General features: G+C 36.7%; 1 long non-coding RNA gene across 1 annotated transcript in view; it reads right to left on the bottom strand.

Moving 5' to 3' along the window:
* LOC126649623 (uncharacterized) overlaps positions 1–26307 on the bottom strand; it is a 69490-nt gene extending 43183 nt beyond the window's left edge. The window contains exon 1 of the long non-coding RNA XR_007631093.1: positions 26176–26307. This is a non-coding gene — a long non-coding RNA (uncharacterized LOC126649623). The remainder of the gene's footprint in view (positions 1–26175) is intronic.
* Positions 26308–26528: the final 221 nt, after the last annotated feature.

Here is a 26528-nt window from a genome sequence, read left to right as displayed (position 1 = left end):
TGGATGGAGACTCCCATTTAAATCCAAGGTACTGTGAATCAGAGACGCTTGGTGGAAGAGTGGAAACAGGTATATGGTATGAAAAAGTGATTTTAGCCACTTGGATTTAGGGACAAATGTTGGAATTGGGAAAAAATTACAAGACAACCATTCTAGATATAAAGGCTATTCTGTAACTCATATTCTGCATATGGAAATGCTGACATAATTTTTTGTTGCAATTTCTATCTTGGTTGAATGCCAGCAAGATCTGTGTATATGTTGCAAATTAAACAGACTGGCCTGAATATTGCAAAGAAGCTAATAAGTGTAATTCCTAAAAATACTACTTGTGCATGGTAAAAAGGATGAAATTTTTATCACAAAATCTGTTACCAGTTCTTAGCACTGTAGTATAACTGCTATTGCCACCTTTTTCTATGAGCCTTATGAAGAAATAATATCAAGTCGCACTATCTAATAAACTCATAAAATCTGAGTAACAAATCGATATTATTTTTTTCCAGTCTGAATCAAAACTAGTATATACATTGTGGATATTCAATTCAAAACTATCTTTGAACTTCTAAAATTTACCTGGGCTCAGGTCCAGGAACTGTCCACTTTGCAAGTGTATATTTCTATTTGTCTTATACTTTAAATTGTTTCTAGGCAAAAACTTTCTGTCTCTTTATGAATCTGAAGCCGTGACATTTAGACAAAAAAGTTCTTCTATTTACAGGCTAGATATGACAAAAAACGGTTGTAATTTTTTTTCATGTATTGCTTCTTTCTCAAAGGACATTTGGATGTTTGTGAAAATATGAAAAGCAATGGCACTTTCTTTTGCTGCAAGATCATGTTGTCTAAGAAGTAATTCAGAAAAGTATTTGAAGGAAGGAAGGAATTAGCATAATTGCCGTGTGCCTCCTTCTTTATGTAATGTTTTACAATGCTTTAGAAAGAGCCAGTGAAACTTATTTTTATTTGAGATGATAAATAAAAAGTACTGTCAGACATCCTTACCTTCCAAATCCCAACTTTGCAAATCCCACTGGGGTCAGTAGGAGACCAGTGACAAAGTCTCACAGAACTATAGCACAGTGGCTCTGAAGAATTCACTGATCCTTTTCCTCCAAGTTATGAGTAAAGGAGCATATTAGCTAGTTTTTGGGAGCCCAGATTACAGTACTGCTTCATATTGGACTGTACCAACAGCCGCAGATAAAAAATACACTTTATTGCTCAAACTGGATAACATTTTACTCACACATATGCTGATATTCTCATTGCAACTCCAAGTTTAGTCATTTATTTCTAGAAAAACCCCAGAATTTATAGTCTAATTTCAATTGAATTGTGTATCATGTATGCATCAAAAAAAAATGCAGCTGTTTTTGTTTTTGGGTTGGGTTGGGGGGGTTGTTTGGTTTTGGGGGAGTTGTTTGTTTGTTTTTTATTATTTCTGGACACTTTTTATTTTGCTTGTTAAACCACTATTTTGATTCAGTATGAAACAAGTTCTGATCACCATAATATTTTACTCTCCAGCTAGCAAAATAAAAGCAAACAACATGGAACTATGAACTACAATGTGGTCTGTAAAATCTTGAATTCCTCCTAAATGACAATACAGTAATTATTAATTAGAAAAAATTCAAAAGATATTACATTTTCATGTCAATTTAAATCCCAGAAAACATCAGTAATTTTGTAGATGATTGAGTATAAAAAACAGGAGATAATACTAAGTTGTTTTTAGTATTGTGCACTGATTACTAAATTAATAATTTATAGAAGTAATAGACAATAATTACTTGAATTGCAATAACTGAAAATGGGTGTTAACTGATGATGTATTCTATTTACTGTGAGAAGCAATGTTAAAAAGCTTTGTATTTACCTCATATCTTTTTTTGCAGTCTAACAGTGTAAAAGAACTTGGTCCAAACTATCAACCTGTAAATGTAAATTACGATGATCCTAGCTAGCCATTTGCAGCACTCTAGACAGTAGTCTGCTCTCACATACTGAAGAGTAGGACAATTCAGAGATTCTCAGTCTGTCAAAAGAAAGAATGTGCCTACATTTATAATTGCAATTCAGTTCACAAGAGGTAGCAGACCTAAATTCTTAAAAAAACCCACACCCCTGCCAGAACGAGGAAGCTGGAATGAGATGTTGAGGTGTGACCTTTTCCTGAAGGCTTCTTCTCCAAGTGCCAGTGGCCAGTGCAGTGCCCAGCTGAAGCTGTCCATTGAAGACAAAGAAGTTGCATCTGAGGCTTTCAGCATTAGCCTGTGGTTCAGCAAAGTGGCTGAGGTCCATCTCTTAGTCAGGGGCCAAAGCAAGAAAAGAAGTAGCTTAGTTGCAGCAATGGCACAGGAAAGCCATTCACAGGAAATACACTGGAAAACAGAAGGAGTCTGAGACTTATGATGTAAGTGGTTGTTCCTAAAATCTGCTGGCAGCAGACTAAAAGCAATAGAGCTTGTTCTATCAAAATGAGTGAAGCTCAAACTTTATGACTGCTTGACCTCCAAAGACATCTGCAGTTTAAGTCAGTGGTAGAAGCCCACAAACGAATTAAAGGTAATGTTTCCTCCATGTTAACAGCATTTCTCCATGTTAGGACATTATTGCTCTTCTCTACATTACCTTATCTACATACACTTATCTACCTACCATAAAAGCAATAGAAATGCTCCTCTAGTCAAAGAAAGAAAATAACAAAGTTATAACTAAAGCATGATTATGAACTGTCCAACATACACAATAGCTCTGCTAGAGTAGATTAGGACCTATAATGAGCTCTTCTTAACCTACTGTGCTATATATAAAACCAAAATTTTCTGACTTTCTGAGCTACCTGAGTGCCAAAGACTAATTTACACACTGAACTGCTTCTTAACTGGGGAGTGAGGTGACAGGGGGAGTGTCTATGTATTTGGGATACCTCCAGATAAACAGAAGTTTTCAGTCTCCCAGTTTTGGCCATGTGCTCCCAATTCCTTTGCAGATCTTCCTATGAGTGTCTCCGGATTCTAAGCAAGCATTTTTTTGATACTGAAAAGCATTTCATTAGGCAAGCAGATTTAAAATTTTGCTAATATTCTTTGACATTTAAAACTGATTTATGTCTTAAAGTACACAACAATGATCTATCTTTTAAAACATAAATAAAATAAATCATCAAATATAAACCTTAAAATCAATAAAAATAATAATAAAAAGCCAAGTAAAGAATTTAAAGGAGAATTCATCTTCATTTTTACTATAAACTATTCAGACAAGGAGACCTCATAAAGACATAGACAGTAGATCCTATTGGTCTTCTGGAATTTAATAGCTAAATGTTATCTCTGCTTATTTATCTTCTTTCCACTGTAAATGATTCCTTTTATTGATGCTCTCTAAAACACTGAATGGAAATCCAAATGTGCTTTTATCAGAAATCATGGAGTACAGGTTTTTTGTAATTATAAATATTTATTAATGACCTGTAAGTTTTTTTGCAGGCACAAGCCAAAAAAAACAAGTGATATAATTTTTACACACAGTTAAAATAAGAGCAGATAAGAAATAGAGATGTGCATCAAGCTCTTGATGCATAGTGCACATGAAACAGCTGTAACTCACACAAGAGTTTTCTAAACTCTAGGGCAAGGGCGATTGATATAGACTGACTGTCAGAATGCATGCAGTGACTTTCTCACTCCCCCATCTCAATGGAATGGGGGAAGAAAATATGACAGCAAAGCTCAAGAGCTGAAATAAAAGTAGTTTGTTAGTGGCTTGTTATTCATTCTTATGGGCTACCGTGAAGAAAGTTAACTCCACTCAGCCAGACCCAACATATAAAAATATCTAAAATAATCAATTACATGCTGTAATCCACTCTAAAATTTGACTAAGAAAGGCCGTAATTGATTTTAGCCTGGCATAACAAAATATTCACAATGAATTTTTTAGAAACATTTTCAATGCTAATATAAGAAGAGCCAGTTCAGGGTTTTTAGTAGTGTAGTCAGTTAAATTTTGCCACTCTGAGGATGCAGATCAGATTAATAAACCCTAGAGAGACAGACTGTCCTTTGAATGTTACCAGTATATGGGGTAGAGCTGGTCAGATGTGGCAACCTGAGAGCCAGCACTGTTAATACTGGGAGGCCCTTCAGGTCCCCAAGGCCTTGTACACTCAGATCCTTCACCCAGCAGTAAGAAGAGCAGCACATCCACCCCCACACCTCTCTGAGTGTGGCACAGGCAGAGGAGGCAGCAGCTGTTACCTCCCTTCCTGAAGTGGTTTAGAATCAAAAAATAACTTAGTTTGGAAAAGACTTTTAAGACCACTGAGTCCAACCATAAAAACACCCCACATTTTACCACATTTCTTCTAGAACTAGTTCCTTCTAAAACTAGACCCAAATCTACACCTTCCAAAGTTTATGACATTAAGAACCAAGGCAAACATCAGATCCAGGAGAGAGACCATATGTCATTCCCAGTATACATTTATGAAGTTCCATCATAAAGCTGTTCATAAGGAACGCTGTAGCAAGCTGTTATTCTGCCTTCAACAGTGATAGGTAATCTACTCTTAATTTCCACATCAGATTTGTTTCTGGCCTTTTCATACCAATTTCCTCATTTGTGCGTTACTTCTTATATAAGCAATTACATATTTATTGGACTCACAGGGGCGTAAATCTCCTGGAGAACTTGAGATAAAAGGGGTTTGGGAAATTTTAGTCCTGCCTTGCAACTGACCATTGGTAATACATGTTGCCAGGTCACCCGACATAAACACGAACACAAAACTGACCACCTTCATCATATATCTGGGCTGCCTTGATGCCTTGATGCCTACAAAATATATTTCTAGGAGCCTTAAACATTTGCTTCTTTTTTTCTTTGATTTTCTAGAGATTTTGTTGACATTAGATAGTTTTCTGAATATCATCCAGATGTTAGGGCAAAATGTTGGCACTTCACTGAAAAAGTTCAGCATTTTCAAGTAAGCTTGGATCCAGCACTGGGAGCCAAGATGAAGCCATAAAACCTTCTGCTGTGATAAAGAAAACATCATTTCTTGAAAATGTCATTTCTGAAAGAGCTGTTAGTTTTGGCATTTCATACTTTGTTCTATTTAAAATTAAAACAATAGAACAAAAGTTTGTATCTTCTCTTCAGGATAATGAACACAATACTTTTAATGTACATTTTTTCTGAAATATAACACACAGCTACATAGGGTAGGGGAAAAGAGACTAAATTAAATAATTCAGAAACTGAAGAAGGTGAATATAACAAAAGAATGCAAAAGACAAAGAAGGCTCATTGGACTGAGAAAAGATGGATAATAGCTTCCTTCTACTTTTCCGTGTTTTTTTAAAGTAGCTTTTATTGTGTCAAAAAACTTGTAAATGACTGAGACACAGTTGAATAGAGCAATATTTCTCAGATCAAAAGTGACATGAAAAGTGGGATTTAGATAATCTGGCTGTAACCACCAAGAAAAATAAATTAATCTTAAAATTTATCTAGTCATCTGGATTATTTTCACAGTGAAAAAAAGAAAAAGGCATCACTGATGAGCAGTTTACACAAATTATGTTAGATGTCTAGGGTGTAGGAAAGATGGATCAATGATTAACCTAGCTCTTGAGTGGAGTGAATAAGTGAGATGAATCTCATCATATATCAGACGCATGGGCTTTTTTTTTTGGCTTTTTTTTTTTTTAATAGTCATATATTTTGATAGACTCTTCGTCTCAGTACCAATTCCTGATATCAATATAGTCCAGCCTCTGATTCCATCATTACAAATGGGCATGTGTATGTATGTCAGTATCAATCACAGCACAATGGGTCTTCAAATAGCTTTAATATTTGACACAAAAAAAAAAAAAGCTGCACAAGTGGTGCAGCTCAGCAGTGGCTGAGCACAAAACATAATGGAATTCATTTAAAGCACATTCTTAAAAAATTTAATCAAAATGCCAACTTCACATTTCTGCCTTTAAATTAACAGCTCAAAGTTACTTGTTCGCGAACAACTCCATTTTAATCCTCATGTATAGATGCTGCAAAATCAACTACAGTAGAGATGTGTGTTTATGTGATTTTGACCTCTTTATATTTTAGTTTTTTAATCATATTAATATATATTTTTATTAGTCTTTGCTTGATGAAAACACTACACAGAAAAAGTAATTTTAGCCTCTGACAAGAATAATGAAGTTTTTAAATTTGATTCTCAGTCTATGTCACCAGATGCAGAACTTTGACTTTCCCCCATGGTGGCCCTTTGTGTGACATTAAAAAATCCCAAAGACCTTAAAATATTATTCATTTGAATTCACCACATTTCCTGGGTTACTTTATATTAATTAAATTTAAAGTTGGAAAAAAATTATTTATCAGGTATGCAAATATATGTTGGGATATTGAATGTTTGGTTTAAAATACCTAATGAAAACATACAAAGAACAAGATCTCAAAAGTCCTTTAGCCATGCTATGACTTCCATTTGTCATGGTTATCTCATAACTCTTTCATAACCTCTGCATAAGAAATCAAAGACCTCAGTGGTGCTGTAGAACAAGTGTATATGGTGACAGAAACTGATGGTACATGTGCATGCAATCTCAGTAGGAAAGTGATTAGAGAGATGTTAAAGAAGCTATTTGCACTCTCTGATGTTAGGCATCTGTCTCAGGTAGGTAGCTATAGGCTCTGTTGGCAAGCAAGGATGTTGTTGATTGAGAAAACTGATGAAGCTGCTACCCTTTCCTGTCCATTCTAACTAACTGCTGAAGAGATTTCTGAGCTCTTTGTCAGCTACCTCCTGATTGTAGGCTAAATTCAGTTAGGTTTTTTCTCCCCATGAAAATTGCACCGTAAACTCTTGTTGCTCAGGATTTGATTAATATCCATTTCAGATGTCCCTGCAGCAAGGGTAGAGCACAGATGGAGGCTGGACACCCATTTGAGTTAAGCCATTCCCACCCATCAATCATGGTCTTAAGGAAAGGTGGTATCAGTGATATCTTACTGTAAGAAGCTGAGAGGTTCAGAAATTGATTAATGAGCAGGTCCAGAGTCCACCAAGTGAGAGCAAGATAGAGAGGTGGGTGTACCGTTCTAAGGTAAGCTCTCACCATCCATCAATCAGAGCTCTACATTAGTAGATGAGTCTCTTCAGTTTCCCTCTTCAGTCAATGGAGAAAAAGGCTTCTCTTAGACTGAGCTGAAGCTAGAAACTAATGCAGCTGCACTCAGGTGGAACTCGTTCCTTTCCTTTGACAGGAGGACTGGAAAGTTACGGTACTTAAACACAGAAGTTAGACCTTGTGAGCACTCCTTAAGAACAAATAAATGGTTCTTTGAAATCTTGGAAAAATATGTTGAAAGGGCAATTTTTTTCATAAATGATTTAACAAATGGCTACACCGTGCATCCATTCTACAAATACAGTGAGCAATACATTTCAGTCAATATATGCCTCAGCTTTTCCTGAAGAGTATAACAAAGAGTAATGAAGAAAAGAGTGGAGAAGACAGGTGGCTTCACCTTATTTTTTTCCATTCTGAAGCCTAGCAATAATCACGGCAAAAAAATGAGTGATAATATTGGGAAATACATGATTTTCTAGTCCTTTTTTATACTGGAAATTTATAGTGGACTTCTGAGGTCTGCACTCCATTCAGGTTATTCAGGAAGGACACAATAAAAAGTGATTCTGACCCTGACCAAGCAAGCCATTTTCTGATGCTAAATCTCCCATGCCTGTCTGTTTCTACTGTGAGAATGTAGAGTGGGTAGCATTTGAAGGATTTTATCTCTAGGCAGAGATGGTATGAGATACAAAAGTATTAATACTGAAGTACAGGACTGAAGACATATTATTTCTTCTTTTCTGAAGCGTTATTGGAAAATTACTGATGAATCAACAGGGTCACAACAACGATTGGTGTGACACACAATATATGTTGCTGTAATAATGATAAATGGGTCCCTTTTTATGATTATTAGTTTTCCATTTAAATTAGCAAACATTCAGTCATGGAGGCAAAATTATTATTTTTTTTATTTTTTGCTATCTCAGCAAGAGCTCAATGGAAACTTTGAATAGCAATGTCATGATAATGATAAGATTAGGATCCAAACGCTTTCCACCATTAGATTTCTTTTGCTCTTCAGTTTTAATTGACTGCAAAACTTTATGCACACTGAATAAGGAAAAATCCACTCTAAGAGAAAGGGTATACAGAAAGCAAAGCAAGTGTAGTGAGTTAGTCAACATTTAGAACATTTCCTCTGAGCAGGGTATATGAACCTTTAGTGAGCTCCCTCCTGCCACATTAGACCTCTTGCACTCTTCAGGCTAGTTTGACATCTCTATGTCAAATTGCAGTGTTGAGTTACTCTTAGAACCACCTTTCTAACTCAGAATAATCATAATTTTATGTAATGTCACATAGCCGGAAATAATATAATAGAGCTATTTATGCTAAGCACTTATGGAATAAACACAGCACTATTTTTTTTTAACAGGAATCCATCAAGGAGAAACTTTGAGTTCTCTAGAACTCATATGGCATGGGATCCTTGTGGGAAAACAGGGAACTGGCCCTGGGTAAGAAATATGCATGCTAAGGATATTGATTTAGATGGACTCTGATGAGCAGTGTTTCAGAGACTTTTTCTCCAAGGTATATTCTATCTAAACTTATATTACACTAGTTTTAGTGAATCTAAAACCCACTCATGGGATAGGTGATGGTAGGTGGCTGCCTTGGCCACAGTGATCATGAAATGGTTGAGTTTAAATTTTTCAGTGTAATAAGAAAAAGAAAGGACAGCAGAGTTGCTACCCCAGAGTTCAGGAGAGCAAACTTGAAATTATTCAGGGAGTCATTTAGGAGAGTACTGCTGGAATTTGCTTTTGAGTGCCTAGGAGTCCAGATGTGCTGGTCAGTCTTTAAGAATCTTGTTTTAGAACAACAGGAACAGGCAATTCCACTGAGTCCTTAAGTCAAGCAAGTAGGGCAGAAGATCAGCTTGACTGAACACGAAAGTCCTTGTTGAGATCAAGAGGAAGAAAAAAATACATGATCTCTGGAAGCAAGGTCAAACTTTTCAGAAAGAGTCAAGAGCACGTAGAAGACATGAAAGGCCGAAGCTCATTAGAGTGAAACTGTCCAGCATTGTGTCATAGAACCAGAAGGGCTTTTTAAAGTAATTTAATAGCAAGAAGACATCTAAACAAGAGGACATTGGACTAGTCCTTGTTGAAGCTGGTCATCCAACTAATAGGGATGAAGAAAAGGTGGAGGCATTTCTCCTCAGTCTTTGATAATACTGATGGACCTTGGTCTGCCCACTCCCTTGAGCCAGAAGACCATGAAAGTGGGAACAGTGACCTTCTATCTGTGGACACTGAAACTGTAAAGGACCAGCTTTATCAGATGAATATTCACAAGTCTATGAGGCCTGATGGAATTCATCCCAGAGTTTTGAAGGAGCTAGAGGATTTTATGGCATGGAGAACTACAGACCTGTTAGTCTAACATCAGTTCCTAGAAAAATTATGGAGAAAATTATACTGGGTACTATTGAAAGACATGTAAAGAATAATGAAATTTTCAGGCACAGTCAACATGACTTCACAAAGGTAAAGTCCTCTTTAACTCATTTGGTATCCTTCTATGATAGGGTCACACACCTAGTCCATGAAGAAAAGGCAGTGAATGTAGTTTTTCTGAATTTTAGTAAGAATAGTCCCTAACAGCATCCCTCCTGCAAGTTGTCCAATTGTATGATGAGTGGATTCACAGTCTGCTGGGTGAAGAAGTGGATGAAAGGATTGCAGTGAGTGGAACTGCATCTGGCTGGTGACTGGAAACCAGCAGTGTTCCTCAGGGTTCAATTCTAGGGCCAGTCCTGTTTAATATCTTTATGGGTGATCTGGATGCAGGAGCCTGTCAAGGCTTGAGTCAATCTTTGCAAAGGGTTTAAGTGAAAGGGTTTGAGTCAATCTTTGTAATTATTTTTTTAGTTGTTAATCAGTAGCTGTAGCTGGACAGTTATGATTAAGGAACTGCATTGTGAATACTGTATGCTTGGTTAATCTTTTGTTTTAAGGAAAAGTGAAGACAATCTGTCTCCAGCTATCTGGACAATAGCCACAAGGAATTAATTCAGCAGAACTGAGCAGTAAATGGGGAAAAGGTAATTCCAGCAATGGGTGATTGAGACCATTGACTCATTGACCCCATTGACTCAAATAGACTCCTCGCTCCCTGATTTGTGCAAATTAGAATAAAAAATAGAAATGGTTCACCTCAGTGTCTGAATTGGTACTGCACATCCAGAGAGGAGCCCATGTTCAGGACACCACCAGCAGCAAGGAGACTGGGGGTGCACAAGGAATTCGGAGGTGACACAGCCAGGACAGCTGACAACAATTGACACAAGGGATATTCTAGACTGCATGGCATTGTGCTCAGAAATTAAAAGCTGTGGGGAGAGGAAGGAAGGTGGCCATTCAGAGTGATGAGTTTCTAAGTTAACACTGTGCATGATGGAGCCGTGCTGTCTTGGGGATGGCTGAACACCTGCCTGCCCATGGGAGGTAGTGAATTAATTCCTCGTTTTGATTTTCTTGCATGTGTTGTTTTTGCTTTATCTAATAAAGTGTCTTTATCTCAACTCACAAGTTTTCTTACTTCCACCCTTCCAATTCTCTCACTTATCCCATTGGTGGGGAGTGAGTGAGCAGCAGGTGAGGGCTAAGAACAGTTGCTTATGCACAGCAGTCTATTTCAAAGAGGCTGCCTGTGATAGGAATGTGGTGCCATGTCATGTTCAGTTGCTTGGAATTATTTACACACTTATCTTGTATGTAAGTCACCACCAAACAACTTTGTTATTAGTATTTTTATTTCTGTAACAGCAATCTGAATATCAATTAAAGGTTATGCAGATGCTAATAAATGAAAACTAGCATAAAGTAAATGCCAGCCTATAAAATCTCAAAATAGGTATTTTATATCCTACTTTTAATGGAAATTAGTTAGGAAAATATCCAATTTTACTAGAGAAAACAAATAAACAAACAAAAAGTGTCTATTCAGAAGTCTTCTGCTAAGATGCCTCTTGCATTTCCTTTCAGTAACACAGAACCAAATACCAGCAGTGAAAATGTTCTTGACTAGAAAATAATAACAATTAGAGAATTAAAATTTCTTTCTGTCCATATTAGATTAACAATTGGATTAATGTAAAGGTACTCAAGAAATAAAATGAAGGGACTGAAAAAAATTACTGATATGCTTAACAAAAATTTACTGTTAATAGTATTCTGACTCCATTGCATCCCTTTATTTTTCCCATTCAGCTCAGAGTCTGGTCACACAGCTATAATCTAACTAGGTTTTGTCCAGCACAGGAAATATCTGAAGCAGAGTGAGCGCTGTTGTATAATGCCATAGAAAAGTTACATTTATCCCTACTAAGGGGTCTGAGCAAGAAAAAAAAAAAAAAAAAAAAAAAAAGGATAGGATGAGCCTTAGATAAAGCAGTTCTGGTCCTCATACAGCTACCAAATTTCCATAATTACAGTCCAGGGACTTCTCCAAGCCAGAGGTTACATCCTCAGGATCATGTTTAGTAGCCACTAAAGACCTATTCTTTGTGCATAGGTCCAGTCCCTTTTTGAACTCATTTGTACCTTTGGTCTTAATAACATCTTGTGGAAATAAATTACATGCTCTAATTGGGTTCTAAGTGGAAAAGAATTTCCTGTGATTACAGTATCTTTCTAACATCTCCTAGATTTTAGGAGTGTAAGACATGGACTGTATGAAAGATAAGCCAGGAGAAAGAAAGGATAAAATGCCTATTCTTAATGGGAAAGTAAAAACTAATCATCCTGTATTTTTCTTAGTACAAGGACAGTGAGGGGAGGTACTGAGTATGTTTCTATAGCTGTGCAACAAAAATACTTTCAGTGGGTTTCTAAAGACCTTGCTTCAAAGAATTCTGCAGAGACATTACAAATTTCTTAGCACACATTTGGTTTTAGGAATTATCCAAAAATCTTCCTTCTTCATTAAAGCAAGGACCTAATTTTCTTCAGAAAAACAGTTCTCCCTCCATTGTCTAAAGCACATTTTGGAACTTTAAACGGATGTTTTTGTTGGGGAGCCCAGCTGGTTCTGGGCTCTCAGCAAGCTGAAATCCTGAAGATGGAACTTCTTACACCTGGCAGAGGGTTAACCACAGACAGTGGGGACTGTGACACAGAGTGGGTTTCCTGTTAGAATGTCAGCCTATTGTGTTAGGACATGTGGCTGTATGTCCAATCATAAATTGTTATGAAGTAGTAAACCAATGCTGTGTGTACATGTGTCACCCCAGAACTGTATAAAGGTAGATGCACTGTTGCAATAAAAAAAAGCTGCTGGTATCCTGAAACCTATGTTGCCCCCGCCTCAACCCACAACGTGTTTTAAAACTTGGTATATGGTTCCAGATACTTTTCTTGATGACAAGAAATTCTACAATCTATTGCGCTCACCTCCTACAGATATTCTATGAACAAGGGTATTAAAGATCTGAGTAAACCAATGCAGGTTAACAACTTGCTCTTTCCAATCTGTTTTTTCAGTTAATGACATAACTGCAAGGGAAGTACAAGAATAAGAAAAGGTAGCTAGAAACTCCTGAAGCTAGCAAACCTGTCAGCTAAAAACAAGTGAAAGCATACCCCTACCATCCTGTCTTACATCTGCTCACTTGCTATGGAAATAAGACAGCAGTAACTGATTCATACATCTCAAGGCCAGAATAGTGTCAAGTGGCTGACATGATTTCTGCTAAACTGCCAGCAGCCCTTGTTCTTCAGTAGCAGAGAATATTAATGAGCCTTAACCACAATCTGTTCCAGGACTTCTTCGTACAAGGTGGAAATTCCCTTCAGTTCTGTTTCATAATATAAAAAATATGGAGGGTTTAAGCCATAATAATGTGGTGAGTTCAATGATCAGTTGAAATGACAATATTTGTCACAGAATAATTGTCTACACAGCACATGGTATGCAAAAAGAGGCTTTTGTAATGCAAGGCAGATATAGCTCTATATGACATATTTCAACTGCTGATTTTTAAATTTATATCTTTCTATTTTTCTAAAGGGCAAAATTAAGAACACCAATCAAACCTTAATGTACTTCACTAGCAGGTAGCATGGGTTTTAATGACCTTTTTATTTTCTGCATTAAAACACCTTTTTTTTTCTCTATATATGTGCCTACGATCTTTTGGAAAAAAATTAGGAGTGCTTTGAAATCTGTTCTATTTAGTAATTAGTCAAAAGAAGAGCTCAGTTATGTCTATAACAAGCTCTTGATTTAGCAATAAGCCATAAATGAGAAATTTCCCAGACCCTAAAGGTTCTTTCTAATAGGAAAGTTAATTTCTTACCTAGTCATTTATTTCTCATGAGTAATCATTCCCCATAGACAAACATGGCATTTCAGAGAAGTAATTTGTTATTTTTCTTTGGCGACTTTTGCTATATTTGCAATTGTCAGACCTTCAACTTGTCATTAACAGAAATAGAAACTCCACATTACTATTATTCTACTGGGCACTGATCCTGTCTTACTTGGGCTGAACTTTCATGCACTTTGGAAGAGGGACTAATAATACCAATTACAAACATAAAAATAACATTAGAATGTAAAGTGTTTTTAACTGTTTGAATTTCAATGCTCTTAATGAAATAGACTTATGATGTGGTGTATAACATGGGCAATGTTTTGTCTTTGCCCATCATAAACAGTACTGTAAAACATCTGAAAATCTTATTACATTTGCAGGAGAAAAAAAAAGACGACATGAAAAAAACAAAATGAAATGAGAAAATGAACTTAACAGTTACCTTTTATTTTTCCCAATTCTGTATTCTATCCAAAACTCAGTTGATTACTGGATGTTTTTCTTTCAAAGTTCATGCAGTTTTGGATTGTCTATTTAATGGAAGATCTTAGGCATGCTTTCCTTTGAGATTATAGGTAATACCCAATAGCTATAGGAATATCAGGCACTTGCTTAGAGCAATAGGTTCTTGTGGGATGCATAACAGCTTCAGAAAAGCTTTTCTTTTTCTTTTGGCTCCTGGAAAAGCTAGAATTTTGCTGGTTTCATCTAGGTAATATTATGTTGATACCTCTGAGAGAGTGTATCTGCTGCAGCATATTCCTGCAGAGGTTGAGAAAACATGAAGAGACAACAGGCTGATAGGATTGGACCTTGCTGCAAGGAGCAAGGAACGAATTCTGAGGATGTGAACACATGTATGAGAATTCTGGACAAATGGAGGTCTTTTCTGAACGCTGAAGAACTGTCACTAAACTACTCCCCTGGTCCTAGCCTTCACAGAGGAATAAAGCTGTAAATCTGAAGATTCTTGTGTAGGAAAAAGTTTCAAATCCCACCTTTCTCTCTGGATGATTATTCTAATAATCAAACTAGTAGGCAGTGATAGGTAACACTATCCTGAATTTTCAGACTGAGTGTGAGTCATCTGTAAACAAATGATCAAGGCAGGTTCATCAAGATGTTTCATCCTGGAAACCACCATATAATATATGTACCTAATTCTGATGTATACATACATGATATGGGACACAATTGGGATTTCAGAGCTTTTTTTTTAGTATAAGCATTGAAAGCAGTATGGGTCTCTTGATCAGCAGGCTGGCTATTATTAAAGCTGTAATTCTTCCCCTTTGCTGTATGGGAACAAAAGGACCCATCATGGATTTGTAACTTCTCAGAAGTAGGATTGCAGATAGGTGCATTATGCTTGGACCCATCATTTTCACAGTCAAAACAATGCATTCATGCTAAACTTGGGCATTTCTCTTCTACTGATGCAGACACATCAGTTACAGATGTAACAGACACAACCAAATAGTCATAGTATAAATTTGTACAATGAAAAAATTTGACCTCTAAAAGATGCATTTAAATTTCATTCAATGTCATTGAATTTCAAACTTGCAAGCTATTTGTGTTGCTTCATGTTCTTTGTTGTTATTTGGGGTTTGTTGGCTTTTTATTGTTTGGGGGGTTTTATATGTTTCTTTGGTAATATGCATTATATGCACAGGTTATTATATTATTATATGCTCCTGAAATTGATGCTTGAACCTAATACATGTACACACATGCAAACAGCATTCAAAAACTGTGTCAGGTTAACAGAAAGGCAATAAAGAAAACCAATTACCAGTGTAAACAAAGCATTTTCTGTTTTGTTTTCAGTGTTATCTCATACCAGAGTCAATAAATCTCAGTCCTTCACTCTGGATGTCTACCTGAATCTTTACCTAAACCATTTACATTATCTTGAAGGGAAAGTTGGATAACATCCTACTTCAACATTTGGCAGACTATCAAAAATTGGTTCCTTCCAGCGCACCTTTTATCTTGCAAGTGTATGATTTAGTATACAGGAAAAACAGGGAGATGTGTAAGTGTAACAGCTATTTTTGTGTATTTCTATTTGTATGTTCTGCTCGTCACAAGCATGGATAGAACTTCCAATGATATGGGAGGCCTAGAGTTCTTATCCAACTCTTAAGGAGTTACAAGTCATTATTATATTTCCTAATCAGAATACTAGTAGCTTAAGAGGAAACCTGAAATCAATGTGTGTTTCTAAAGTATCCAGCCTAGGTGAGCAGCACAAAGGTCATAAAAAATAAAAGATACCATGATTCACTTCACACTACTTATTCTAGAACCGCATTCAATATGCCGTATAGAGATATGTACAGGCAATAAAACCCACATGTTCTACTTCCGACTGCTACCCTTGTAAGTTCCCCATTAATTAGAAAGCATATTTAATTTGTATTAGGAGACATACTTCTTTTCTATATGCAGTTGCAGACCAAGAAAATATGTGTATATCTTTGAAATATATTCACATTATTGATTACTGGTTCTTCAAGAACACTTCACCAAAAAGAGCATATTAAATGTATTCCATAGGTAAATAACGTAACAAAATTACATTACTTAATTTTTATAAATTAATAATTAATTAATTTTATTCCATTTATTTCTGCCACTAGCATTCTTTTCATTTTGATCAGTCAGTTTTAATAGGGAAAAAAATAATTCTGTTTCATCTGCATTAAAAATGTCTTCAGAATAATCAGAAAAAGGAATGAGAAAGCATTAACCATACAATCAGAAATAATGCAAGGATCACAGAGGAAGTTGTGCTTCATAATTTGTTCCCATCACTCACTTCAAACCAGGGCAGCAACAGAGCCACTGCCATTCATGCTGGCACTAGTTGCTGCCTGCGATTTTAGCTGCAATTCCTCTTATCCACCGAACCTGGCCACCTGTGGGCTCACCAATCCCCTGATTTCCACGAGAGGAAATCTTTACCACTGCTCCTATGTCCTTCCACACTGTAGGCATTTTTAGCCAGTTGAATTGATCCCTGAGGAGGGAAAGTAAAGCCCATTTCACATCAGATCATCTTCAGCAGATCATACCTGGTGTTTTGGTAGGTTTATGAGTGGCACACTGAGAGCAATTAGTTCCTGAATGAGGATAACAACAGGCGATTACCCTATTTAACAGCTGTTAAGTGGTGTTAATTGCTGGCTATATACCACAAGCTGAGCAATTTTGTGCAAACTGTACAAACAGAACAAAACAAACAGATGATGTAGGGAGAAAATGGGTCTGCAAAATCCTCTATTAATCCCAAATATGCATACAGCTGGAGAGATTATATTCATAGCTGGTGTGAATTACTTCTAACAAACAGTTTGTCAAATCCAGCCCATTACTGAATTGCTGTCTATTGTGAATAGACAGTAATTTATATTAGTTTCTTCATTATTCACAGTCATGTAATGAAGGGTTTGTATGAAAACATTTTTTGCCTAAGGTTTTCTCCAGCAGGGCTAGTTTCAGATAAACTCGTTCTTGTTGAACAATGCTTTGATTTCTGTGAAACAGAGTACAGAATAAGATAATTTCAGAATCTATTCTTAAATTGTATGTTAATAATAAGCAAATTATCTCTACAAATGGGAAAAAAATATCACTAAATGAAATTATGTAGAGTTTCTTTTGTTCTCACTGAAATGTTGACAATTATTGGAAAAGTCTAGACAAAAGGTGTTATAAACGCTTTTAGCTTTTTTTTTTTTTTTTAAGATGCTCTGTTGGATTTCAGGTCTCTGTTGATAAGAGCATTCAGTAATCGCAGTGCAATACTTGACCAGCAAAGTTGGCCACTGCGTACATTGTATTGCTTAATAGCGCATTTTAGATTTTACATGACAGACAAAGGTTGACTTGTTTGGAAAGTATGGGTAGCAATGTTAACAAAGGCCTGGATGCTGTGAAGATGTTTATAAGTTATTAATGTAATCATGGAAGTAAATAATTTTTACAGTTTTGTAGGTCCCTGTTCTGGTTTTAGCTGAGGTAGAATTAATTTTCTTCTTAGTAGCTGGTACAGTGCTGTGTTGTAGATTCTGCACTAGAATAATGTTGATATCACACTGACATTTCTTTGGCTGTTGCTAAGTTGTGCTTATCATAAGTCAAGGACTTTTCAGTGTCTCATACTCTACCAGTTACGAGCTGCACAGGAAGCCATGAGGGAGAAAGGCTGGGACAGGTGACCCAAACTGGCCTTATGATATTCCATGCAATAGAACATCCTGCCCAGTATATAAACTGTGAGGAGTTAACCTGCAGGGGTTGATCGTGGATTGAGGACAAGCTAAGCATTGGTCAGCTTGGTAGAACAATTGTATTGTGAAAAACCTTTTTCTCTTGGGTTTTTCTCACCTTTTTATTACATTTCTTATTTTTATTATTATTATTTGTGTTTTGTTTTGTTTCAGTTATTAAATTATTGTTATTTCAACACATGAGTTTTACTCTTTTCCCGATTCTCCTCCCTATCCCACTGTGAAGGAGGGGGAGTGAGTGAGCATGGTAATTGGTTTCCCATTTGGGTTAAACCCTGACAATCCCAAAAAATCACTAGAATAATGAATCCACAGCTGAAAAAGATATTTTGGAAACTATGAACATCCCTTTGAAATTATTCTTTGTGATAAACTACACACAAACAAGCAATGACAATAAATGTGCTAGATAACACCAAAGCAGTGGCATTGCTGATCTACATAAGCAAAATGCTCCATGCTAGTTGCTTTTCCAGTTGTGAATCGAGAGAACCCACTACCAAGTACACAGCAGACTGAAGGACCAGTATGGTCTTCTGGTGTCTGTTTTTCTGGTTCCTCCTCAGCTTAATCATCTGATTAATATCTCTTGACCTTTTTTGCTTTATTTTAGAAAGGGTGTTATTTTCCCTAAATTTTCTGTTGGTCTTCCACACATAAATATTTCTCCCTACATGCACACTGCCGTTATAAGCCATGACAAAATTCTTTAATACCAGTAAGACCGTTTTCAGTGGACTTCCACGGAAAAAAGCAATGATCTTAACTTTCAGACAGCTTCATAGACCACGAAAGTAAAGGAACTCTTATTTAGCTAAGAGATCAAATACCAAACATGTGATCAAAGTCCTTAAAAATTGTGCCTCCTTTCCCTTCCCTCCCCAGACAGTTTTTGAAGGAGAGTGCTGGTATGCAATAAACTTCGCTTATCTCTAATACCCAGCACTCAAGCTATGCCATTGGATTTTTGTTTGTTTTGAGTGGAAATTTTCTTGAATTGTGAAAAATTCAATTTTAGACTACATTTGATCTTCATATAATTTGAATGTTTACATGGACTTTGACTTTACAAAGTAAATTAGAAGTCTTCTGAATTCAGTGAGTTTCATAATATCAATGGGAAGGTCATTTCTATACTAAGTTTCTAAATGGTATTTAAACACTGAGCAGTAAGGAATTTTTTTTTTTTCTGAGGGGTGTTGGTTTTATTTCTCTTTCTCTTAGCATTTATTTTCAGTTGGCATCCCTCAAGAAGAAAGTCATACAAACAAGAGAAGAAAAAGAACAGGAAACCTGGTGCTGGCAAAATGTCCACAGATCACAGAAGAATAACCAGGATGACTCTTGGATTTTAGCTGTACAATATAATAGATTTAAGAACTACACTGCTGAACTTCTTAGCTTCCATGCCCTGGAGAATCTAGTTATAGATTAGTCCTTTCTTTAAATAATGCAGGTTGTAGTTTAAGTCTACAGTCTGTGTAAATACATACAAACAGAGAGAGAAGAGGCACATAAACCTGATCATCATTTTAATATGGCTATATTTTAGATATGTCACTAAATGCTTGAATGCTCCAATATCATGTCAGGGAACACATTCCCCATTCAAGTAAGGTTCCTTAACTTGATATGCAGAATTTGGTTTGGATAAAAGAATTAAATCCTTGGTTTATAGATGTTACAGTTTCCAAATAGAGAAGCCTGCTAGGAAGGAGGCTGTGGTGGCTCCTTTCTCCCAGGTCTGACCAGCAGCAAGGATGTACTTGCATTCCCAATAAACACTTCCCATGAGCACATGTATACACTACCCATATACATATATTCACAGGCAGACATTTGCTGCAGATCAAAACAGACACATAGAACATTCACACGAACACCACCAGCACCAACAACCTCTTCCTGCTCCCTCTGCTAGCTGAGCAAGATGAAGATCTCTTAGTGGGGATATATGTGAATATATGTGTATATCTATATCTACCTATATCTATATCTAGATAGATAGATATAGATATGTAGATATATAGATATATGCATATATACAACATTGGCAGCTACATGGGCTCAATCAATCAGCCTGCCCAAAAGCTGTCCCTGGGTCCCATTCTCTCCAATATGGACATAGTAGAGAGATTGTTTTCTTCTAACCTCATTAGACTGATGTACCCAGATGCATCTATTTTCAGGCAGTGCCTGGGAATTCTTGATGAAATAAAATTACAAATTTATGTATGTAATATATACTATCTCCCTTTTCATAGATGATTATGGGTTGGTGCTACTAAGTCTCTGAAACCCTCTCCTGCACATCAAGATGACTATTTCTTCTGTGCTTCCTTTATGCATCCCCTGGCACAGTTGTAGTAGAGAATGTGGACGGGCAATATGAGTAAAAAATATGTACTTCAAAGGAATGCTGCAAGGCTTTCTTGCACTCTTTGCTGTCTTGCCTACTTATACAAAAATTTCTTCAACTTCTGAATGTTACCACAGGACAGATAGCATTAATAATTTGGATAAAGTAAGAAGATATCAAAAGTGAGGAGGGATATTTTGACATTTTCTGTAATATCATGAAACATCAGGTAAGATGAATTGGAGGAAAGAAACTGACTAACCAGCAAAAAATCAAATTCTCCCTCATACTCCTCCAGTGCTATAAATCAGGATATTTTTACCTTGATATAGCTGACACACAAGTGTAGAAATCGTGCCACTATTTCTTTTTTCCTATTAGATTTCTTTATTAGGATTTAATAGATAAAGGCTGAAATAGTTAACATAATGAGTAGTGACATTGGCACTTGAACTTATGGAGTAGCACTCTATGTAATAAATGGACTTCACACTTTGTACTTCTTGCATTCCATTGGAGAAGTCCTTCTGTGATTTCACCTTAAGACTGAAGTGCGATGGAATGCAAGGGAGCATGTGAAATCTAAGCTCCTCCAAGTCCGCAGTGGGATTTGGGATGTAGATTGAATCTTCTTACAAAGAAGGTTGCAGACACATTTGACTTGTTAGCACACCAAATTTGTCTCAACTCACTAACAAAATAACACCTTCTTTCCTGATATTGTTAATGTGGTATTTTCTTAGAAATCTCTTCACAGCTGCATCTCGTTTCTCATCAAGGTCTATAGTCCCATGCGAATGCTTCCCTTAATACTTCTTCTCAGTATTTGATCATGTTAGTATTTTGTGAACTTTTGTGTTGAATCTAAGAACACAATTGATTTAGCCGAATTAATCTATTGTTGCTTCCCCTAGCTACCATCTGAAATGAAATAATTTGCAGTAGTTTCTTTTAAAAGCTGTCAGCATTTCTACAATCTTTTTCATTTCCGTACATATATATGTATGTATATATATATATAACTTTCCTTCCTTACAAATTATGACAATGATTTTCCTTAGAGTCCCTTGCTCTTACTTTGCTGATCTCTATCCGATGTTTTAAGGATCATATCATAATGTTGTCACTCTCACTTTCATTTCAGCCACTTTATTAATAGAATCAATACAGAAGAGCTTGCCTGTCTAATTGATGTCTCTGTCCTAATTTTAAATAACTGAAGAGACCATCTTCTGAACTAATTCCAAAATCTTCCAAAACCACCCATTTTCCTTTTCCCTGCTCCCAACAGGCGTCTTGATAGCTAAATATTCCCTTTATTACTAGTTACAACACTTTACTCATTCTTCTATTAGTCACAAAAAGACTTCTCTCCGAGGCTTTATTCACTGTATGTATTTGGTGGCTTAGAGTAATCCCCAGCAGTTCTCTTTTCTTTTTTCCTTTTAACACTAGTCACAGGTTTTCAATCAGTCTGTTCTCATGTAGCATCTAAACTAGTATTTACACCTCTGATATAAAACACATTTCCTGCCTTTTTTTCCTTATTTGTCTCCCTGAACAAATTGTATTCTTCTATGTCTCTGTCAGATGTGCAGCATATCCCACAGTCTCTGTGATGACAGTTCAGTCATCATTTTGATCATGAATTAAGACCTGAAGTATCTCCTTGTACTTCTGCTTTGATAGTTTACAGACACCTAAGATAGTGTCATTATTCTTCCAATAATTCTCTTATGAACAAAGTCCTTGTCTTCTCCTTCTCCATAAATCTTAAATTTGGCGGTTTATATATATTCCTTCAGAATTTAGATCATTCTATTAGAAAAGAGATAAGTTTAGCTCTTCTAAGTGGTACAATATATAATAAATTCACAGAAATTGGAGTTGTACCAATATTAAATCTTTGGAACTGAGAGGAGAATTAGACCAGCAATCTTGCCTGACTTGAACAGATGTCTGCTGATGATTTGCAAGAACTATTAAAACATTATATTTTTGTTATTATACTTATTACTATAGAGACAACTACAACAGGACTGAGCCCATACTGTAGGGAAGATAATACGTTTTCCCTTTAGAAACAATAACAAATTGTGTCAGTTTTCTAGGCCTAAGCAATATCCTTGAAGAGTGTAATTAATTTGTAAGAAGACCCCAACCAACAGTAAGGACTGCAGTATTAAATTACAAATCAGAAACTTGGTGAAAAATAATACTTGCCATAAAAATGATAACAATAGCATGCAAAGGAATTGAAAAGTAATGTGTAAATAAATTACTGTGGTGCTGTTCTTGCTGCTGTGGTTAATGTTATGTCAGCATTTCCATTACAAGATCCATTTTTCAGAGTTTATGGGTCAGCTATGAAAATTTTTAAAAATCTTTATAAAACTAATACTGGAAGATCTTGTTCTAGAATTTAATTACAATATTGTAGAGGAAAAAGACCAACCACTCTTCACAAAATATCTGGCTCTGTCTTGAGACAAAAATCAAGATCTCAGTCTGCAAATATAATTTACACTTTTTGAACTGAAATTTTAGTTGGAGATGCAGCCAGAAAATTGCTTTTTTTCCCCTGTCATTCAGTCATCTTAGGGAAATTTACAATGTCATCTTAGGGAAAATGGGATTGAAGCTAATGTTCTTAAGTGGAGAGTCTGCACAGTCTTTGAATGAAAAAACCTGTGCTGCCATCTTAAATCCCACTGCTGCCCTGACAAACGTTGAAGGTGGATAGGGAGGGGAAACCCCAGGCAAGAGGCTTTTCCTTTTACCCCTTGCTCCAGGGAGGAGTGGTGCTCCCTCCCTTCCCCCTACCCACGTGGAGCCCCATGGCCCCCAGAGAGACCACAGGACACCAACAGCTAGCAGGGAGAGCAGGCAGAGAGAAAGCTTTACTGTTCTGGTAACTGCTTAAATACCTTTTGGGGGGATCACAATGTAACCATTAGGAGTCCAGGAGGTCTTACAAACCAATCAATTACAAGAAAGGATTGAGAACCAATAGGGAGACTTTCAGGTATCTCTTAGACATTCTAATGGTATAGATAAGACTGAGGAACCTTGAGAAGAAGAACGGTGAGTTTACACAAGGAGTTACAAAACCATTTTGGAGGCATGTTCACTTTAACAACATTAAAACTTCTGCGTTCTTTTATATACTGCAACACTGCCCCACTTACTCCTCTGTAAAGAAAAACTTTTAGGAACTAAGCTCCACATCACAAAGGAGTGACAATATACATGTAGCTGAGTCATTGATGCAAGTTTATACTGGTGCAAGAACAACAAATTGAAGGCATTTAAGCAAAGATTTAGCAAAGCAAAATGTTTTCCTCACAGATATCGAGAGAAGATATGTATTTACTTTGTTTATACAATATTTTCTAACAACTTATTTAAAATATGGTATGTCTAAATAATGGAGTAATTGGTGCGTGAATGAGTTTAAGAGATATTATGAAGAAAATGTACCTTATATGCTTTATCCATACTTTCTCAGCAGCTTTCTATTACTGTGAGACACAGACTGCTAAACTGCAGGGATCCTTATCACACTAAACATAGTGTTCTTATGGTTTTATGTGGATTTGTGGTAGTGTTTCAGAGCATTAGCACTGAGATCATGTTGAAGGACTATGGACAGCATAACGAGACAAATCCAGTACAGTCACTTTTCATCTGTTCAGCCTGGAGAAAGATGACTGAGAGGGGACCTCATCAATGTCTATAGGTATCTGAAGGAGGGGTGTCAGGAAAATTAAGCCAGGCTCTTCTCATTGGTGTCAAAGAGTAGGGCAAGAGACAATGGGCAGAAACTGATGCACAGGAAGCTCAAGCTAAAAATGAGGAAGAACTTCTTTACTATGCAGGTGAGCAAGCACTGGAATAGGTTGCCCAGAGAGGTTGTGGAGTCTCCTCACTGGATATATTCAAGACATATCTGGATGCAATCCTGTGCAATGTACTCAAGGATGTCCCTGCTTGAGCAGGGAGGTTGGACCAGGTAACCCACTGTGGTCCCTTCCAACCTTACCTTTTCTATGATTTTCTGATTCTGTAACCTTTGTGAAGAATCCTGGTGTTAACAATTCCCTGATACCTTTTTGAGGGTAAGTAGTTGAAAAGCTTCAAAAAAACATATTCTGTACAACTCTCATATATTTTACTTATGAGTAGAGACATAGAAATCTATATAGAAACTTTATTTTAAGCCCATGTTCTCACTGACATCCAATGCAATGAGGCATCAAAATCACATTTCTATTAAAATTGTATATTGGAGAGAGGAAAGGGTTTGCAGTGAGACTTCGCTTCATTTTTCAGGTTACAAGATGGGCTACCATATTAGGCTCCTTTGTGTCCATGGTGTAGGTATTTCTGGATACATGTGAGTATGAATCAAGGAACTTCAGTTTAGTTGTCTGCATTGTTGTATTTACAGTTACTAGAAACCCCACTTCCCTGGCTGAGGCATTTCTAAGTAGCTCTGCTTTCAAAAGCTCTTCCTTCTTTGCACATATCATCAGAACAGAAACACAGAACTGATGTGAAAAGGCAAATCTAAAGATCAAGTCCAATGCCCTGCTCAGAGCAGGGTCACCTACAGCAGGCTGCCCAGGGCCTTGTCAGTTGGGTTTTAGATATCTCATAGGAAGAAGATTCCTAAATCTCTCTGAGTAACCTGTTCACTGGGGAGCACTGAGACCACTCTGGCTTCATCTTCTTTACTCCCTCATCAGGTATTTATACACATTTATTCAATCCCTCTCAGATTTATCTTCTGCAAGCTAAGCAGTGTCAGCTCTGGCAGCCTCTCCTCATATGAGAGATGCTCCTCTCCTCGCATGAGAGATGCTCCAAGACCTTCATTACCTTTGTTGAACTAACTCCAGTAAGTCCATGTCTCCCTTGTGTTGAGCAGTCCAGCAGTGGGTGCAGCACTCAGGTTGTGTCTCACCAGGGTTTAAAAGGTAGGAAGGTCATCTTGCTAGCCTTGCCTGATGCAGATGATCAAGCTGCTGGTCTCATTATAGGCATATCCCTCAACTTTAGGCATTGATGTTAGGATCCCACTGAGATTAAGACACCAACATTTAGATGTGCTCCATACATCAGAATTCATCTAGTTCTATTCAATATCATTAGTGGGGAATGGAAAGTTATTCAATTCACCTGAACATAGATACTCATGGTGGAATTCAGTTGTCTACCCAGAGATGTTTTGTGCTCTTTCAAAAATGTCTGGAGTATTTCCTATGCCCACCAACTGCCATGAACCAGAAGATCATGTTTGTGATCCTATGTGAATATTTTGGAAACTTTGTTGTTCACCAGAAGCCACTAACAATCTGGGTTTAGACATTATTGTAACAACCTTAGACAGCATCGCCTTTCATTTTCTATGTGTTAACTTTATACATAAACTGTGTAATACAGTTTTAACCACATAGGCTACGGTTCTCCCTGGAGTCACCAGAATGTTTGCCAAAGGCAGTTCAGAGGAAGAGATGATGTCCTTTTATTTAACCAGCTGAATTAAAATGAAATGGTATGAACATGTGCTCACCCCTTCTGATCACTCACTCCTTCTCCCAACTTCCACAGCCAAGGTCTCTCTGCAAGGTGGAGAAGAGCTCTGACTAGCCTAGTGTTTCTACCAGAAGCACAAACAAATAAAGGAACAATAAAAGAAAGGTGCAATCCTAAAATACTTGAGAATTAAAAACAGGAAATGAAGAGCTGATTATAGGTCAATTTTTTCTCTCCTCCAAATTTTGCAATAAATAACATGCTTTAGTAGTGCTACGTCTAGTATTTCCCAGTGATTATGTTTACAAAGCCTCTCATTATTACCCGCTCTCTCTATGTGCACTTTAAAAAATGTGAATCACATTAGCATGATTGCATTTGCATTAAACACATGGTTAGTTTTTTAAAAGTACAAATGCTTGTAATTTTATTACACACCCGTATGAATTATAAAATGATGCATAATAAAACTTTGCTTGATTTCATAATTACCTGTTGTTATCTCTGGTTAATTAAATATTCAGCACTGCATGTTAATCCTGAAGGTCTCTCTGGCATCCTCTCCTCCTCTTTCCTGACTGTTTCTTGCGCATTCTGTTGAGTTACAAGTTGTTTCGCGGAATCTGTGGAATAAAAAATGTTCAACAGCTATGTATATATGCAAATCTTCAAGAAGGCATGCCCAAAGTTAAAAGTGGAAATTTCAATATGTACCTATTATTTCTGGCAGGCATATATTATATTGCTTTGATAATATTTCTTTAGTAAGCTTCCTCATCTGGGTGAAATAGAGCCTCTTACAGCTATTTTCTCTATTTCTCAGAAAGTTAGCTTGAATTTTATAC

Source organism: Myiozetetes cayanensis, unplaced genomic scaffold (genome assembly GCF_022539395.1).
Source record: "Myiozetetes cayanensis isolate MyiCay16 unplaced genomic scaffold, myiCay2020 scf5-8, whole genome shotgun sequence".
NCBI lineage: Eukaryota > Metazoa > Chordata > Aves > Passeriformes > Tyrannidae > Myiozetetes > Myiozetetes cayanensis.
Note: the sequence above shows the minus strand (reverse complement) of the source record. Positions and strands in the feature narration are given on the sequence as shown.